Source organism: Takifugu rubripes, chromosome 9 (assembly GCF_901000725.2).
Source record: "Takifugu rubripes chromosome 9, fTakRub1.2, whole genome shotgun sequence".
NCBI classification, from domain to species: Eukaryota; Metazoa; Chordata; class Actinopteri; order Tetraodontiformes; family Tetraodontidae; genus Takifugu; species Takifugu rubripes.
The window spans coordinates 1,717,898-1,733,711 of record NC_042293.1 but is presented as its reverse complement, the minus strand read 5'-3'; the positions used below and the strand labels follow the sequence as shown (position 1 = coordinate 1,733,711).

At 46.2% G+C, this 15,814-nt stretch overlaps 1 long non-coding RNA gene across 2 annotated transcripts in view; it reads left to right on the top strand.

Moving 5' to 3' along the window:
• Positions 1 to 15,044, top strand: part of LOC115251035 (uncharacterized) — a 56,050-nt gene extending 41,006 nt beyond the window's left edge. The window contains exon 3 of one of the 2 annotated variants that reach the window (XR_003889589.1): positions 14,938 to 15,044. This is a non-coding gene — a long non-coding RNA (uncharacterized lncRNA). Of the gene's footprint in view, positions 1 to 8,662; positions 8,819 to 14,937 lie in introns of those variants that run through there. The other variant, XR_003889590.1, reaches the window with a different exon arrangement.
• The last annotated feature ends 770 nt before the right edge of the window (positions 15,045 to 15,814 follow it).

Below are 15,814 nucleotides of genomic sequence, written 5' to 3'. Positions count from 1 at the left end.
TCTGAAGGAGAGCTGCAGGGCACAGCCCACGACGGCTAATTCCCAACATCTGGTGCGAGCCGGCGCTGTCCGCAGCTATGGACTCCATCGTGGTAGCGCTCCGGTGGACGCGGCTTGGCAGATTGGGACAGACTGCTGGAGATGCCCCCATCGTGTTCTAAGCAGAACGAGAGGAGAGCAAACTGTTTCATTCCGGCATGGTGGACCACTGAAGCCTGCAGTAGATCCCCTGTTATCTAATCAAACAGCACTGGTCAGTTATGATGCCAATTCCTAAATCCACAGCCGTCTGTAAAGCCGTAGGGGGGAGATTAACCGCCACAGCACCAGTGTCCTACATTCAAAGACTTCCTCTTAAGATCTCTTTTTCCTGGAAAGTACAGTTATCCATACAAGCAAACACAGAGAGAGATACAGACACATACAGCCCAAAGTAAGAGTCCTTCATGCTGTAATGGGACTATCACAAAGACCACACAGCTTGCATTTTGGAAGACGACTTGATGCTTTCTAAACCCTCTTTGTCTGCCATCATTAGAACGTCTCACAGAGGCTTGAGCCTTTGCCATCCCACCACTGGAGAATGTGTGTGCGGCCTGGGTGAAGTTGAACACCATTCATGAAAAACACTGGACATTTATGGGGACTTTGCGCGTTGACTCAGCTTTAAGGGCAATTATAACCTGAGGAGCAGAAGCTCTCACATACCAGGAGCACTTTTTAAATATTTATACCGCGGCTGGGGCGGTAATGATATTAGGGAGCTGAGGAAATTCTCCACCCAGCTGGACATGTTAATTGAGACGCCATGATTTAAAGGCAAAGTTCACGTCGGTGCAGATGGTGGGACAATGCACGATGGCTGACTTAGGTCAGTGTCACTTCCAGGCTATACCTTAATGACATCCTTTTGCTTTTTTCTCTTCCCTCCCTGTTTCCCCCAGGTTTGAGTCCCTGGTGTAGGGGTGGCGCAGCCCTTGGCAGAGTTGACATAATAGCCAATTTTCACTTTTCTACGTTAAATTTCCAGTTTGATGCACGCATTATTACCTTTGTTTACTAGATCGGTCTTCCCGGAAAAGGTTTATTGGAATGTTATACCTGAAAAACTACATAAAACAATGCAAAAAAAAGAAAAAATCTAAATATATAAACCTCCCCTATTGGATCCTCTAGTGTTATATAGTGACTGTGAGTATGAGTGAATACAAGTTAAATGATTTCTAATACTAATGTTGTATTTAGAATGAATCATCGATGCAGATTAAATGATGACATTGTAATGCACCTTATATTACACCATCGTCAACGCTAAATTGATTCAACTGCGGGGGGACAGTGGAAGTCACACTGCTGGGAACCAGAACAGATGGGTTTTATCTCCAGCGAGATGGATACTGTCTCAGCACGCATCTACATCAAATCTGAGTACCCGGAGCGAGCAGGCCCCTCCTCCCCCGCTCTGACCAAACACCGGAAAGCAGGTGTCTGCTTAATAATTCGGTCAAAGATCAGCGAGTTAAAGGTTGAGGCCAGGGGCAGAGTGGGCTGGGGTCATCCTGGTGGTAGGGAGGTGGTGAGACATGATCTCCTCAAGTCTGGAGTAGCTAAACCCCAAGGTCATCCATTAGTGCTCCGGCCCATTGGTGCTGGAAGACCCACAATAAATTTACTGTGCACCCTTAACCCTTTTAATACTCACCATGACCCAGATGAGGAGATCAGCTCCCTCAGGGAGGGGCACATTACATTATTAGCACTGTGCATCCATTGACAGCTATTATATTCTAACAGTGTATTATGGGTGACTTCATACTGTAAATACTTTGACACAGATCCTAGAGGACAGTCCATTACAGTCATTTTTAAACAATTTCATAGAGTTAAAGAATACAGTGTGTTTTAATCAGTGAAATTGCCCGAACGAGTCCGCTCCTGAGATGTGTTATTAATACTACCGCTGAGATTGCATCTTTAATTTAAATTACCGCGGGATATTTCATCTCGAATCGCTCTCCTCGTCGCGTGTGATCAGTTTCAAATGTGCGAAAGATAGAGACCATCTGAGTTATGACTGATCATTATCCGCCCTTTCAAACAATGAACGGCTTATCTGCCTTCGGTGTCCTGCGTTTTGTCTCTTCTCCCACAAAATTGCGAGGCTCTAAGGAGGAGGAAGAGTGAAATGTCATCAGTGTCAACCACCCCCTTTAAATAGGACTCTCCTATGATCCCTTGCTACCTCACTCGGTCAAACCTTTCCAGGTGTCAAGACTGGGCGTCAGAAAACGAAATTAAAGTGACATATTGTTGACAGGAAGAAGCGACATTCCGGTTCTCACCCCTCTCAGGACAATGAGGGAGCCGTCACCTCGGCTCAGACACGGACACTAATGAATCAAGCAACACCTTAACTTGTGCGGTGCAGGGGGACTTTTGGCCGGGGGCACCCGTAGAGTGTCACTGATAATGGCGTCCCCTTTTGGACCGCCGTTGATTTGACGTCTCCTGTAACCTCTCCCATGGCCTGTCATTTTGACACAGCTTAATTCTACCCCGTGCTTATGGAGACATCCTGTTAGAAGGTGTTGAACAAGTGTTCATCCTTTGTAAGGGTACCACCCTTCTCAGAACTGCTAGATGTGTTTTATTAAGCAGAGCCCCCCCCCCCCAATTAAATTTGTTCAACACATATTTTGCATGTGTGATAGTGAAGGTGGTGTTAGAGGCAACAGTGGGGTGAAGTAAGATACAGTGGAACACATTCATGGAAGGACTTTGGCCAACTAAACAATGCTTCAGAATTATTAGAAATGTATTTTTTTTTAAACGTCTGTGTAACATTCTAATGAACTGACTTCATTATCAAACGATTTGTCTAAATTCGCCCATTATTTATCCTGTAAAAATGCAAAGTTTGCATACTAGTCAGGTAGCGTCCTTTTGTGTAATACCACTGTGTGTCTGTGGAGGCAATAGCTGCGTAGCACCTTGTTACAAAAGCAAGACCAGATAGAAAACAATGCTAGCTTCTGTCTCCTCCTGTTTCCTGTGGCGTCCTGAGCTCTGACATGTCTGGCGGGTCATTCCCTCCGAGGGCAGAGATTTACATTAACTTCTTAGTCTTGTACCGCAGCCCAAAAGTCTAGTAGATATTTAAAATGAGGCCTACACTATAAAAAATAAGAAAATCCCCTTTTAATTTGTTTTTATTGAAGCACATCATACATATTTTATTTTAACTGGATTTTCACACGAACAGGTTCAACTTTCTCCTTTAACCTCTTGTCCACAGTGGCTTGTAAGGGGAGAACTATCTACAAATAGTGAGTGTGTGTGTGAGCAATCCAGGGATCACATATGGGTGGAACCTTATTTTCATGGACCTTCCCTGCGCCTTATGCAGAATAACACCCGCGCATGTGTCTACATACAGGAAAATGTCAATGTTTTTGCCCTAAATGACCTCTTCTCATCCGAAAAGGGAGTCTTTTTCCATCTCTCGAATTAACCGCAGTCTTCACCATCGTTGACGGGCCAGAACAATCAGAAGCTGGCCCTCAAAAATGATTGAAACTGTAGTTTGTGAGGCTCCACAAATAGATTTGAAACATCTAGCTCTCACAATCACACCCGTTACGAGAGGAAAAACGTGAGTGGATGTTAGCATAATACCAGCTAATATATGCTAATCGTTGCTACACAGAGCAATGGGGAGGACATTTTTAGTGACGATATCCGTTGCTGTCTGAACCCGCATTATGGGCTACCTGGCCTTTAGAGTCCTGCACAACTGACCCAGGGTTTGATTCCTCATTCATCAAAGCTGACCATGTGCTGAATGAAAGCTCAGTAATTCTACAACACTCTTCTTTTTATCATTTTTGCTTGTTTGCATGCATTACAGACATAAATCGGGGCATTAAATCCCTGTTACCACTAGTTGGCGCTCTATATCATTGACGTGGTATCATGAGCAGGACTCTGCTACGGCATTAACATTCTTTATATTTCAACCTTCAGTTTGAAGTCTCCTTTCCTCCATTCATGTTGATTTCTCCATCTTCAGAAAGATGCACACACGCCACCGGCCAGCACCTCCAACCCCCCCCCCCCCCTCCCCCCCCAAGGCTGGTGCCGCCATTGTGTGACCCGTTCTCGCACTGTTCCATCTCAACATCAGGCTGCCTGCCTTTCACAGCAGCAGCAATCACACACTGGCGCCTCACACACACACACACACACCCACACACAAGCACTCACACGCACACAAAAAGAGACCTCTTGCTCCCTTTGCCAACCAATTAAGAGCCATCTGTGCTTGGATGGAGTAAGGAAGCTCTTACAAAATCATAACTGGTTTTCATTAAATGTGCATGTATCTGAAAACACGGCTGTCCGTAATGTTTTTCTTTTCAAAAAATAAAAAGATGGAACCCCTCGTAAATATTTTTAACTCACTGGGACAGAAGTGGCGGAGGGCTTCACACACTTTAAAACTCAGAAAAAGTCAGTGATTGGTTTTAAAGCTGCTGTGAAAGTGTGTGATTCCTGATGAACTTGAGGTCATAGATTCCCAGTGGCTACCTAGGGCAGGGAATGGAGAACAGCAGGGTTCATGCCTGGGGTCACTGCAGCTTCAGAAGTGACCAGCCGGCTTTGTCCCGGGAGGAAAGATAGTGACGGATTCGCTGCTGTTTTCTCATGGTCCACTGAACCCTACAGCAAAGACTCCAAGGAGCAGTTGTCTCATCTCCAGTTCAGACCTCCAAAAGATGGGCCGTCTGGACCGAGTCCAAGGACACTTTGGGATAAGCAAAACCCATCCGCGACCTCACGGTGGCACTGCCAAACCTTATTTGATTCTGGTCTTCCGTGGTTCACTCCCCCATTGTAGGGGCATTTTGGACTACTGTGTTGTCAAGTAGGCTTTGGAAGACAAAACGATAAGAATGGAAAGTTCCACTTTTGTCTTTTAGTCTTTTCTAACTGCGGTAAAAGGCTTTGGTACCTCTAATCGAAATGGCAAGCCCACTGGCATGTTACGTCCCAGCTGCGGCCCTGGCGCGGCCTTTCCCTTCTCCCCTTTCATTGTTCTGGGCGCCGCATCCAAGGGCTCTTGCTGCGTTCTGTACTTAACTGAGGTCAGAGTTGTCACGATCCGGGTCTTGTTGGCACCAAGGCTTCCTCTGATGATAGCACCCCCTGTTCAGACCCGGGGCTTTTAGCACTCCCTAAGAGCTAACCTCTACGAAGACCAGACAGCCGACCACCTGCAAATCTCGCCCAGGGCTGGGTCATTGTTTAAAGGAGCGTAACATCGTGCCTGTGATGTTATTTGATTGGGGGGAGGTGGGATGGTGTAAAGTGCGTATTTACCGACAGGATGCTTATGCTCACTGGTTTACTGGCTCAAAATGACAGACACCTGCCGTGTCATGCATACATTAAAACCTGCCGCTGGATTTAAATGACAAAAACATATACGTTTCCTGAAAATTCGCTAGATATCTATCGATATGCTGCTCCTCTCGTTTCCTTGCTCTCCCTCTCCCTCTTATACACTCACGGCAATGTGCACACAAGCCAGCATGCACAACTCCCCTTAAAACCAGTCCCCCCCCCCCTCCCCCCACCTCATCCTCCCAGAGCAATTTTGTCAGAAGTTGACAATGTCTTGATTTAGTTGTCTGGCTGTTCCAGCCAGTTTTCCCTGCTGCGCTAATGTGAACAGGACATCCTGCTGGGCACCAAAGAATACCACTTCATGGCAGCCGCATAGCTGGCAGCTTTTATTTATAGCGCTACCGAAATGAATGGGTATTAGTGTCCAAACATTTCACCATGCCCCTGCAGCCACACACAAAAGCCACTGATTTCCAGCAAATCTGCACTTATTTTATTCAGGCAGACTAAAGCGAGGGAGAAGGAGAGAGAGAAAAAACATTTATAATGACTTAAAAGACCTCAAAAGAAGAATGGGAACTTTGTTTGAAAAGGATTTATGAGACAGAAATCGAAAAAAGGGAAGAAATGGCCCTTCTATTTCCCCGCATTTTTGCCCCGGCTGAAAATGGAAAATACCTGTATCTCTGAATTGACTCGACGTAAGTGCTGCCGCACTCGCGGCGCAATCACCTAGCTTCCTGTATTGCTCAGCTTTGTATTTTTCCAACTATTTGTCGTTAGCAAAAACGGCTGATATAAAGTGTTTCCACCAACGGCTCCTGCTGTCATTCCGCGCTCCAGGCTGCCTACTGTCTTGTTAACCTATGAATTATAAGTGGAGAGTTCCCATTAAATTGCGGTAACACCGCTGACTCCTCTTGGCTTTTCTGTGGGGAGCAGACTGAGGCCAGGTGCTCTCCTGGCCCGGCGCTGCACTCTGCCTGCTCTCTGGTTCCAGGACCTCATCAGTGCACGGTCCGCCCGTCCCCGTGTCCCCGCCGCTCACCTCCCTGCTCTTCATCTGTCATTCTTGCCCTTCTGCAAACACACTCCGCTGACATTTTGAAAAACTCTGGCATTCACCCTCAATATGGATTTTTGTTGATTATAGCTTCCTGTCTGTGAGGATTGCACCTTTTTATTGACTTTGCGATCCAATGACTATTTGCAGAGCTTTCTTACCCCCCTCCCCTCTACATCTCAGTGAAGGCCAGCAATAATACTCACCCTGATTTCCTGTAACCTCCTTTCATTATCCTTTCTTTGTTCATATTTTTCATATTTTAATATATCTAGCTAATCCCCTCTGGCCACCACCCTTTCCTTATGCCACCAGAGATCAGAGTTTCTGCAAAGCTTTGGTCACCGATGTCATTAAGATTGGGATCAGCTACACTGGATGTCCATTGGTTAAATGCCCCTGGCCTGAACTCCCCATTGTCCCTTAATTCCATGCGGCAGTTCTGTTTCACTTGCTGCATAATAGCCCATAGGTTAAAGTTCTGCTGCTTTTGCTTTGAATTTACATCTTTCACAGGCTCCACTCTCTTGTTCCGAACTGGCTTTTTATTTTTTTTTTTTGGGGGGTCCTTTTATTTATAGCCTCTCGTTGGCTGCAGCCAGCGCGGCTGTTTGTGTTGCTGCCTTTCTGACAATCTCCCACATACAGACATCTTTTGGAGGAGGGGGGGGGGGGTCAGAGGAGTGCAACTTGACTTAACAGGTCAACGTAAGTGGGCCCCGCCCTGCTCCAGAGGGGACGCCGCGGAGCCTTCCATTAGGAGGTGACCTCGGCGTAGCGGTAGCTCGGTCCCAGCCAGGGTATCACATGGCTCCGCCTGAGACAGCCTGCTCATTAAAGCCTGCTGCCCGTAGCAGGATTAGGCCTTTTCATGATTTATCCTCTACTCTGACAACTGACAATGGGCGAGGATAGCTGCTTCAAATGGAGTGTGCATATGAATCATGGAATTATAATTGCTCTTTCATGATGAGAATATTGGAAAATCTATCTGCACGCACAATGCAAAGAATTAATTGGGGTCTGTTTTCAAGGGCACATTGCTACACTCCACGAGCCCAAGAAAACGGGAAGGGTGCTAATGAGGCATTTTCAATACAGTGCGGCACCTGTACACACACCGTTGTTTGCACACACACACACGCAGATACCTTCTGCCTGCGACCTTTAGCCGCGGTGATACTTTACTCAAAGTTTCCTTGCACTTAATTCACAACGGACCACCCTGTTTACGCGTGTTGTGATGTTTTTAAAAAAGCAAACCCCCATTAAGAGCAAAGGCTTGAACTCGCAACTCCGCCGCAGCTTCTTAAGGCTGTGTGGGTTCTGAAGGACCGGCGACAAGCAGGAAACGAGGATGACATTACCACTCGAGCTGCGTGGGAGGAAGGGAACCGGTGACGCCGAGGCACCGGAGCCGCTACCTGAGCCCCAGTCAGGATTCTTATTTACTCCTCAGCTCCGTCTGGTTTTCTGTATTCATATTTCATGTGTTATCCCGGCATGAAAGGGACTTATTTCCTTCACCGTGGAGGGGCAGGTTATGGTTGGCTCTTGGGTCGCAGCGAGATGAGGTGGGGGCGGAGGGACGGGGGCAGCTTTTCTCGATTCAAAGCATCAAAACAGCCCGCACAACCAGAAACGGAGTATTTCCCGGGAGAACGTGGCTGCTCGGTCCTGTGAAGTTATCCAAAACACGTAGCTTTACATAAACGTGATCAGCGGACACCCTCAGGAAATATGGCGGCTAAAATTGTGACTTTTGAAGGATGGCATAAAAACTGTGCAGTGATTTTTATGCGGGTTTTGAAATCATTACCTAATTTAAAGTGTGAACCAGCTGTCGTTTACATATGTAAGATTATTTTCACACTCATCTGTAATGAACACCATGTGATTAGGACCAGTTAAGTTTCAGAGGTGTTAATGAAGTGCTAATTTAATACTCTCCATTCGATTTAAAAAAAAAAATCACCTTTAATGACCACCTGTGATTTGTTTAAGAAAAACAAATTGTGTTATTTTTTTATTTGAAATATAATTTATTTGAAATAGCTCAGTTGGAGGTGTATATATGTATATATATACTGTCTCCAGTGTTACTAAACACTTCAACAAATTAGTCAGACTCTTAAATTTATTCTTTTTATCTCATTAATACTGAAAGAGATATTTCTTTTTCTTTTTTTTCAGCCACTGCAGCGTCCGCCATCTTAATTTGAATGATGTGATGTATGGGAAATGAATTTTGTTTTTGGAAGCAACCAAGAAATTCTTTTGGAGAGCTGTCGGAAACAATAAGAGGCCCGGAAAAAAAGAAGAACTGAAACTCTGCAACCAATGCAATTAAACTCTGGTAATGAGGTCAGACATCAGATCCAGTGCAAGTGATATCATTACCCAGGCTGAATGGACCGGCCACTCCGACAGTCCTGCTCTTGCTGAGGGATTAAACCTGCTGTCCTGGGGGCAGCACTTTCACTGGGCTGACCCCTGCCTGCCACTGGGCCACCGGTCGCCCCCACCCCCCTCCTGCCTCGTCTCGCTGGGGCTTTGGCCCAGAGTCCTGGTGCCGGTGGCACCAGAGGAGGGGAAGTGAACTGTGCTGCCACGTGGGATGACAGGTCTCGCCCCTCCATTAGGAGCCGCAAAGACAGGCAGGCACCAGAGCACAATCCGACCCTGTGTTGTCAAATTCCCGGGTTCCTCCTCTTCCCTCATTTGTACAAAGCAACTAACAATAACGAGGTGGTCACCGGACTTTGTGGGGAAACTCAGGGCCGTGCAAACCCGATTGAAATAATGAAACGTACAGATTGGGAGCAGAGCGACTGTCCGCCGCCACTGTCCAAAGCCCGTCACAGGAGTCAGCTTAATTTGGCCCGCCTGCGTGTTTTGTGCTGTTTTCCTTTTTGTCTTTTATGACATTCGGCAGCAACAAAAAATCTTCTGTTCTAATTCATATCAATTAGTAGGCGACGCTAATTCGAGTTGGCGGCACACTGTATGTTGAAAGGCCCGCGAGGATGTTGTGGCGGCAGCATCGCTGCGCAGCCAAAAGCCACCCTCCTTTCCCCCTCTGTGCCTCTCTCTGTCTCTCAGTCTGCAACAAGGGCCTCCGAGCGAGCAGACAATATAAGTCGGAGCCAGTACTTTGATAATTAGTTATTGATTGAGAACAATGGCATTGCGCACATTGTCGTATTAGCTAGACGCCAGTAGGTCGCGACACCGAGAGCAGCCATCAAGAAACGAGGGCCAAAACACGCCTGACTCCCCTAATAAGATATTCCTTCATGTTTTTCTCTTTCATTTCCCTCCACTTTTTTCCCCTCCTCCGGCATGTTAGTGCTCAGGCTACACGGGGTCACAAGTATTAATGCTTGTGCACAAACGAGGGCCTGATGAAAGAGAATTTAATTAGACAATGCCCACTCGAGATCCTGAAACCACGGCACCCTATTATCTTTGAAACTGTTTAAACACAGTTAGCATTTAGCTTCACTGCTAGGATTGTCATGCTAATATTGAGAAACAACAGCAACCAGTTGGTAAAGATAGCAACAAAAATGGCACCTTTTACACCAAGGCACTAGCGAGTAAACCAACATGGCTCTGCACTTAAGGCATAATTGCTTTTGCCTTTTTAGTATCCCTCATTTATTGCATCTTGTTCATCTTCTTTCTTTTAGCTGAGTGAGCGCACAAGTAGGTATGATTATAGTATGAAGTCACATGATTAAACCCTGTTGGTAGAAATCCAACTCAAATGAAACATTGAATTAAAAAAACAACTAAACTAAAACTTTGTGCACCAGTTTGTTTGTTTGTTTGTTTGAAATAGATCTTCCCGCAGTACGACGCGTCAGTCCGCCCGGCTCTCTATGCATGTAAACAGATGCGTCTCAAATAGCTTCTGTTGGGGAAACTTTGGCTTTTAACCGAGCCGTGTTTGCAGAATGGAATATCCTCAAATAATTATAGTTCTCCCCGCTAAAGAGGGACGTGTCGGCGCTGGCATCGGCGTGAAAGTAGCTCCATAACTCACTCCACCTGATCTGTGGCCTGTAAAGAAGCACCTGGCATTAAACAGACAGGGCAGGAGCGTCAACGGAACAATGGAGGACTGTCAGGCCCGACAGCGGGGCACGGCTCCGCCGCCGCTGCTTTGACAGGGGAGGGTCTCAGAGGGTAAACTGCTTTACTGGAACTAATTAAACAGATGAAGTTATGACATGAATATGCAGATGTTGTTTACATTTTACCATATGGTATTATTCCAGGTAATAACGCACCGGAGCCTTCCCACTCATTAATATGAAGGGATGGAGCGAAAACACTGTCTATCAAGAGACGCCCAGCGCGTACGTGAGAAATATGATCAGACTGACACTCGGGTGTTGAAATCTATTTCAAGCCGCTCAATTAACGTCCATGTTGATTGGTTTGATTTGAATTGTCAGCCGGCTGGGCGGAAGAGAGGCTGTCCCTCATTTATTCAGAAGGGAAGGTATCCATTTGAAACAAATCTGCGGTGTTTTGTGGAATTTAAAGTGTTACGCGGTCTAATTTCAGCACGACAATATTTGTTACAACCGATCCGCGCGCTAACGTTAGCGCTCGCTGTGCTCAGCAAGGCCCCGGCCGCACCTGCCAGTTCGATTCTCCAGGCACGACCTGTGTTTAACTCAACTTCTGGATTTTTTCCAGCGTTTTAAATGTTGAAAGTAGTGGAATTGTTTCAGTCCTTTTTTTGTTTTTTTTTACCCCCCAGCCCTCAGTTTTGTGTGCAGCTAACCATTCCCCCAGAGCGGGTGCTGAGAGGTTAAGAGGGAGAGGGCTGATGGAGTAGCGTTTAGTAAGAAGTGCGGGATCATGGGGGCCAGCTGGTGGGGTGATGGGGAGCGTAATTGTGCCCGCTGTGTGGATAGGGCAGGAGATGGGGCGAAAGGATGGGGCGCAAAACCCTGGAAAAAAAAAAAAAAAAGGGAAGGGGAGGGGACACCTCAATTACCTGTGCTCCGTCTGACCCCGCTCTCCCTCTGTCTCTCCACGGACAGACCTGCTGTCTGAGGGGCGGGGCGCGTTTCCACAGGCAGATGCACATCCCCCTCCTTTGTTCAAGATAGCGTTTGCTCCTTTTTTCCGAGCGGCGCGAACTTAATTGCAACAATCTCCCCTCTGATGTCTCGCTCCTTTATTTCCAATTTCAACTTTTTTTTGAAAAAAAAATATGAAGGGAAAGACTGACGCGCGTTTTCCCTTTGATCAGGGAACGCGGTCTTGCCATATCGGATTAAAGACATACAACAAAATAGGGAAAAGCGGCGAAAAAAAAAAAAAAGAGAAACAACAAATTACCCGAGCGGCTCCCTCACACACATCCAGCGGGTTACATGCAGCTGTCATACTTTATTTTGCTGCTCCCGGTTGTGCTCATACAGTAAGTGACAGAGACTGGTGTAAAATCAATACTTCACAGGAGTGTGATGTCTTAATAAAGTCTCTGTGTTGTTCAGACAGGGGAGCTAGACGTGTACGAGGAGGACTACAGCGCAGGCCATTGTGGAGCTGTCAAGTCTGGCCCTCAAAAGCAGATGAAGCTGTCAGATTATTAATATGTTTATGCCGACGGGCCCCGAGTCCACCCCGGAAGCCCTCACCTCTTTCAGTGTCTCTCACAAAAAAATATGCTCGCCTTCAAAGGCGGAGGCCGCGAGGTCGGACGCGGGGTCGGAGGCCAAATACATTTTGAAAGCAAATTCTCTTCCTTTCGCAACCTGTTTTTACTGCGGCCGCTCCCCTCCTCTTGCGGCGACCATTCAGCTGAAACTTAGGCTGAATTGGCAGCGGCTTTCAAAGCGCTTGGCAGCCCGGTGATCCTCGGGAGCTCTGGGCTGACATCTCTCTGGGCGCGTCTATGCTCAGGGGTCAGCGCGAGCCCTGACTCCCAGGACCCGCTCACTCAGGCGCTACCACGAGTCAGTCCCGCAAACCCAAATTAAAATGTGAAAAGCCGCGCGACTGAAGGCATTCCTCGCCCCCCGTGGCATTTCCTTTCTTTGTGACAGTTCCTCTGAGACTGCTTTTTTTTCTTTCATGTTTCTTTTTTTTCTCTCCTGCCTTTAGGTTATTTAACAACATGTGAACAGAGCTGTCAAGGAGAGACGCGCTTGATCGACAGAGCAGGGGAGTGTCGCAGTCAACACGGGGTTAAATTCGATTTTCTGCATGTGCACGGCGACAGTCTCCAGCCAGTTATGGCCGCGGCTTGATGTTTTTTGATGGATCAATTATCCATTATAACATGTTGCGAAGCCAAACATAACAGCGACTGTGACACCTGTCACAATCTTCTATTAGGGGAAGGAAATTGAAATAATTTAATGACAGCTAATTTAGTCTTTGTTTTGAATCTCATTACGCCTGCAGTAATTATGCTCTATTAAAAAAAAAGTGAAATATGACTGCGCACTCAAAGTAAAGTACCCTGACTGCAGCTATTAATTTGATATCTCTCTGTGAACACAGAAGTGTTAAATTGGACATTATCAGATCCAGACATAAACAAGTTTGCATCGGCCGTGAGATCTTTTTTTTTTTTTTATTGTTTTACAGTCCAGTTTAAATTAGCAGAAACACTGTTTTTTGTTGTTTTTTTTTAAAGGATAAATGTGATTATTTAAGAATTTATTCTAATCGTCAGAAAAAGACACTATGGCGCAGATTATTTCTCGCATCGTGCTCGTGCACGAGAGCGGGATAAACGCTGACATTGGGCGAAACAAAAACGCTCAACTTTTTCTAACGATTTTTTTTTTTTGGCTTTTAGCTTTGCAGCGTCCGACTTTTGACGGGTGCGAAAGCGCCGAGGGTCGAGCGGTGCGCGACGTGCTTGTCAATAACAAGTGTGTGAGAAAGCTGCGTGGGAGCGTCTTATCGGTACATGCGCGCCCATACTTGAATTTGCAAGTAAAGAGCCTTATTGGGATTACCCACGGTACATTCTGGATGGTGTCATAAAGAAACAGAGGGACTGGATGCGTCTCCCCCTTTTTTCCAGATTCGGTAAGCTCCCTGTCAATGGTGTGGAGCTGAATTGCCCCGGATAGTTCCCTTCATTCCACGGAATGATCTCAGACCTAATTTACTGGGCAGCTCAGGATCCAAAGCATACAAGGCCGTCCTCTGCATAGAATGTGTGAAATAGATAGAGCAGCCATCCCTCAGATGTGCTGAAGTAATCTTCAGCCAGAGCTGGTCCAGCAGGCCTCGCCCCTAAAGGGATTGATGCAGTGTCAGAACCTTTGGCTCTGGGGTCAGCCTCTCTTCTTGCCTCCCCGATCTGACAAAAGCTGAATTTCTTTCCCTCGCCATTCGTTTCTCCTTCCCCTTCTATTGAATTCATCGTGGAGGGGAGGCATGAGATGGGAATGAAACATTTTCATTAGAAGGGAGGAGAATCCCCGGTCAGAGACGAGGCCGAAGCTGATCTGAGCCAATGACGTCCCCTCAACCCCCGCCCCACCACCACCACCACCACCACCTTTTTTTTTCATGTCCTCTTCTCGCCAGCTGTCACTCTCGGCAGTGTGTGTCTCGCTGATTGAAATCAGCCGCGTGTCAGGGCCGTCATATCTTAGAAAGACATAAAACATGCAGAAACATCAATAAGCAACAGGCCGCTGACAGCTCTCAGGCGACAAGGGGAAGGTTAGGACTCGGGGGGGACGCCGCGCGGTTGAAGTGTCGTCTTCGGGCGTCACCGAGACCTGCGAAAAACAAGATAAAGTCTATCAGGTTATCTCCCAGTTCAAGCTCCTCCTTGGACAGGAAGGCAACTGGGACGCCGCGTGTCAGCTGATCCGTGCGCGGGTGCGTCCGGCCGGCACCCTCCTGCAGCTGTGTGGCATTTGGGGGAATTACGGAGCCAGCTGATGCACCTGCAACCAGCCACAATAAGATTTATCGTGATTAAAAATAGGAGAAAGTTATAAAAGTTAGATTTTCCAGAAGAAAAAAGTTCTTGTTTGTTGTCCTGGCGTGAGTTACTGATGAGTTCTGACAGCCAGGAGATGCTTTGGGAGTGTTTCATTCTCTAATGGGAGCTAAAGGTGATAGTCTGTTAGCGTAGCCTGACACCGACGCGTCCTGCTGCTCATTAAACGACTTTTTAGCCCAGAAAAAAAAACAAAAAAAAAACCTGCTGACTCTGCTGTTTCTGAGCCAGGTTGCCCGTGTGGAATCCTGATGTGGGGCAGCCGCTCGACCATACGGGAATCCGGCGGGCAAATTTAACCGCAGTTAGTTAGACTAAAGTTGATAAAGGGAGCAGATTTTTGGATGAAGTTTCCTCAAAAGTTGGAGTGTTTGCGCGCGCGTGAGAGTGTGTGTTGATGGGCTAATGCTGTGGACAGGCGGCCATCTGCATATCAGATGCAACTCCCATTATTTTATGTTTTTCCTAGCTAACTGCGCCTCCCAGCACTCGTCCATGTTCTCCTCCATCTGCCTCCTGTCCATTGATCAGGCGTCCAGGGCATCAGTCTGTTTAACATCTGCTACAAGTTCCAGCAGCTCAGGTAACTATGCAGCTAGTCTCCACCTCCTATTGATCTTCGTGTCCACCTGCAGGAACATCTGTTTCGACATGTCGTTTGTCAGCGCTAACAGTTTGGGCTTTTTTTCCCCCCACATCTTGTCCACTTTCACTCCCTCTCACAAAGAGGTTTAACTCCCGAACGCCTGTTCAAACGAGCGCGTGCGTCTCTAACAATGAAGAGGAAATTAGCCGCCGCGAACCGTCGAGGCCACGCTTGTTTAATTTAATATGGCAAATAAAAAATCCGATTAATCCGCGTTTTTCATATTTATGTTAAATGTATAGCCATATTTTGGTTAAATAAATACATTTCATGTTTAACCAGTAATAAAAAAATGTATCCATGAAATTTTAGAATATTTATCACAGTGTTTTATCATGATTCTATTTGCCGCCTAAAATTTTGCTCTTCCCCCCTAAAAAAATAAAGAAATGAATGAATTAAAAAGATATTATTTTATATAACAGGTTTTTAATTTAGAAGATGACATAATTTTGTCAGTTGAGTCTTAGTTTTTCCTATCTAGCAATTGTAAATGTTAAAAACATATATTTAGTCTTAAGTCACTGTATATAAATATACATTTTTTACTCAAGTAAAATGTTCAATGTTTTAATAGCAAAGCTATCCTTGAAATCATTTACAAATTATAGTTTTGATGCAATTTTAGCTCTGCAGCTGATATTTTTTTGAAGATTTTGCTTTTTCTTCTTTAAAATTTCCTCGGCACCAACAAAGAGCA